Here is a 3,578-nt window from a genome sequence, read left to right on the forward strand (position 1 = left end):
AGCATACCCCAACCATTGTTGATGCGTGTATGCCTTAATGGACATGATATCTTACCGAAGCCCCAGATATACCCCAGAACAACAAGCAATTATCTAGCAATGTGCACTAATAAGATCCGAATATGAGGAACACGTGAGTGCAGAAAAACAGCCAAACTACAAAAGCAACTTGTTTTTCCCATCAAGGACGAACAACATCGAACAACGAACTACTATACCTCTTCCATGAAATTTAGGTACAGAAAAACATAGAGATATATGTGTTCCGGATTTTGAGTAAAAGATCTTATCTAAGAAGGAAAACCAGTGGAATCAAACTGAAAATTAGAATTACACCAAAAACAGATGCAATGATCACTGTAGCATTCCACTCTGACCAAACATATGAACATCTTCATCTCACTACATCGACACTGAGTCTACTATTATGTGTACTGTAGGCCAAACTTTATGCAACAAATAACGAACTACTCAAGATCTTCATGAAGTTTTGTGGAGCTACTGAAGCAAAATAGAAACTTATAAGATCTTCAGGCAGCAATGCAGGCTCATATCTGTAGTTCCCTGAACATACAGCTCAAGATTCAGTTTACAGATTATACTCGTCAGTAACACTGCGTTGCTAAAAAGTGAACACTTCATCAAATTAATTATTAAGGCATATCAGTGAGATAACATGCAGAAACCATCATCATCTCAAGACATATCATCATTATCAACTCACCAAAGTTCAAAGGTACTTCTTCCAGAGATAAATTTAGAGAGTTGGGAGAGCAAACTGTAGAGTTCTCAAAATAGTAAGGCAAAGCTGCTGTCTGCAGATGCATTTGAAGCAAATAAAACAACAGGGCACATGGTTTCTACTGCATCTGCAACAATTGGAGGTTCATTACAAGATAATTCATCACAAGGCCCATCTCGCCTCCAACCTTGTCATATTTCTTCTTGATGAGAGTGGCCTCCTGCCCTTAAGCATATTCGATCATACCTTGTCAACGTGTCGTGTCACTGGGCATCACCCTTTCTGCAAAAATTGACAGTTAAGTAATCATGACTAGTTGTAATTACCAAGCACTCAAAGTTTGATTGGGAACAGTTGAAATGTAATTTTATACTATCTGATCAGAGATTCATTATTTTGTTTGCTCCACTAACCTATATACAGTATTGCTTAACAGTTGTTCCCCAATCACAAAAAGGACATCTAGATACAACTATACCTTTTGGATTGTAGAAACTCATGTATGGAATCAGGGCATGTAATTTCTTTCTCTTCCATAGCTTCTTCCATCGCTGCGACTCAACATTAATCTCATAGATGCCCAGCTCCGTGGTCACGAAGATGACATCACGGCCCTCCACGGATCCAACCAGTCTAAGGCTTTCTTCAGGATTTTGGATGGGGGGAAGGTTTCTGAGATTGATAATTGTACGTTGACTCCATGAAGCAACTCCATCAGAACCCATCAGTCTTGACCACAGACAGAGTGTTGATCCACTGACATGTGCAAACCCCAAACTGCCATCCTCCATGGCCATGAGGATAGAGGCAGTGGCAATTTGAGAACCCTCAAACGGTGCATCAATCAGTGACAAGCTATGAGAGCTCAAGTCATACTACAGAATTCCTACACTATCATCATCAACAACCTCGAGCATGAAGTGAAGTGCTGCTTCTTCGACGAGGACAGGGGGCATTGGCTCGAAGAATGTTTCGGCCGGAAGAAGAAGAGGAGGGCATGGCTCGCCCCACTGATCAAATAGAGGGCACTGCTTGCTCCAGTCACCGGTCTCCGGCAAGGACACACAAGCATACGCAATGCAATCATCGTCCTCATCTCCTTTCGAGCCCACGCAAACAAAGACCACCTGGAAGGGACCCTCGTGACAAGCACGGTGGTCGCAGCCGCCCACAGCGCAGAGCACGGCGGCCCGGTGGCTGTCGACCACCAGGCCGGGCGCTTCCAGCTCCATCCGGCGGCCCGTCATGGGGTCCCAGACGACGAGCGCCATGGGTATCTGATTCACATCATCCCCCAGAAGGACGCGGCCATGGCGGCAGTCCAGCGGAGAGTAGTCGCGTTCGTGGTCCAGAATGCGCGCGCCAAATTTCGTGGTGGAGGTGAGGTGTGGGACGGGGCCTTGATCCTCCCAGCTCTCCAGCCAGGTGTGAAGGAAGCCCAGCATGGGGGGAGCTCCATGGTGGTCGTGGTAGCGGCCGCGGAAGCGAGGGCCGCAGAGGAGGCCGAGCCAGAGCTTGCTTGCGAGGGAGGCGCGCACGAGGTGTTCGGGCTCGTCCGGCGGGAGCCGGAGGAAGATCTCCTCGAGGAGCTCGTCCGGCAGCGTTGGTGCCGCCGCCGGCGGCGGCATGGTGGGTGGCGGAGGCGAGGGTTTCGAGAGGGGATCGATGTGGAGTGTAGTCTGTGCGATGGGGTCATTATTCTTTTTTTACCTAAAAAAGAAGGGAAACTTTTCTCTTCATCCGACCGACCTTTCTGCACGCATCTATCGCCTTTATGTTTGTCAGATATTTTTTTAATCACATGGTTCAGAAGTATGTTTTTTACCACTCAATCGATCTTTCTGCACCCATCCATCGCCTTTATGGCTGTCGGATATTTTTTAACTCACATGGTCCGGGAGTATCTTTTTTTCACCACCCATCGATCTTTCTGCACGCATCCATCGCCTTTATGGTTGTCGGATATTTTTTCAATCACATGGTTTGGTAGTATTTTTTTTTACAGTTAGCTTTGCAACTGGACCATTGTTACAATTTTCACCCCGCAACAACTAGCTTGTTGCAAGATCTGGATCCCCACGACCTCCACACATGCACGCCACTAGACACGTCGGTGCCGGTGTGGATGAGCATGCTCTCCTTCTTCATCGGCCCTCCCATCTCTCCTCTTCATTCCTCTCCTCCATCGACGGGCCCGACCGCTCTCATGCTCCATCTCCTCGGTAGTTGGTCGTCTCTCCACGGCCGCCCGATGACCTCGTCCGAGCCGCCTCCTGGCGGATCTACGCCGCTCCAGCAAGATCGATGTCGCATTGCCTTGGCAGCCTTTTGTTGGGGATCATTGCAGAAAATAAAAAATTTCTACGCATCACCAAGATCAATCTATGGAGTAACTAGCAACGAGAGAGAGGGGAGTGCATCTTCATACCCTTGAAGACCGCAAGACGGAAGCGTTACAAGAACGCGGATGAGGGAGTCGTACTCAAAGCGATTTAGATCGCGGTGGATTCCGATGTTAGCGCCGAACAACGGCACCTCCGCGTTCAACACACGTGCAGCCCGGTGACGTCTCCTGTGCCTTGATCCAGCAAGAAGGAGGGAGAGGTTGAGGAAGAGGGGCTCCAACAGCAGCACAACGGCGTGGTGGTGATGGAGTGGCAGTACTCCGGCAGGGCTTCGCCAAGCTCTTGCGGAGGAGGAGAGGTGTTGGGGAGGGGAGGGGCTGCGCCTTGGATGTGGTGCTGCAGCCCTCCCCTCGCCCCTCTATTTATAGGAGAAGGAGGAAGGGGGGCGGCCCCCTCTAGATGAGATCTAGAGGGGGGGAGGGGGCGGCGGC

At 49.2% G+C, this 3,578-nt stretch overlaps 1 pseudogene; it reads right to left on the reverse strand.

Annotated features, from left to right (window-relative positions):
• Nucleotides 1-290: 290 nt before the first annotated feature.
• Nucleotides 291-2,370, reverse strand: LOC119310590 (annotated as a pseudogene).
• Nucleotides 2,371-3,578: the final 1,208 nt, after the last annotated feature.

This window comes from Triticum dicoccoides, chromosome 5B (assembly GCF_002162155.2).
Source record: "Triticum dicoccoides isolate Atlit2015 ecotype Zavitan chromosome 5B, WEW_v2.0, whole genome shotgun sequence".
NCBI lineage: Eukaryota > Viridiplantae > Streptophyta > Magnoliopsida > Poales > Poaceae > Triticum > Triticum dicoccoides.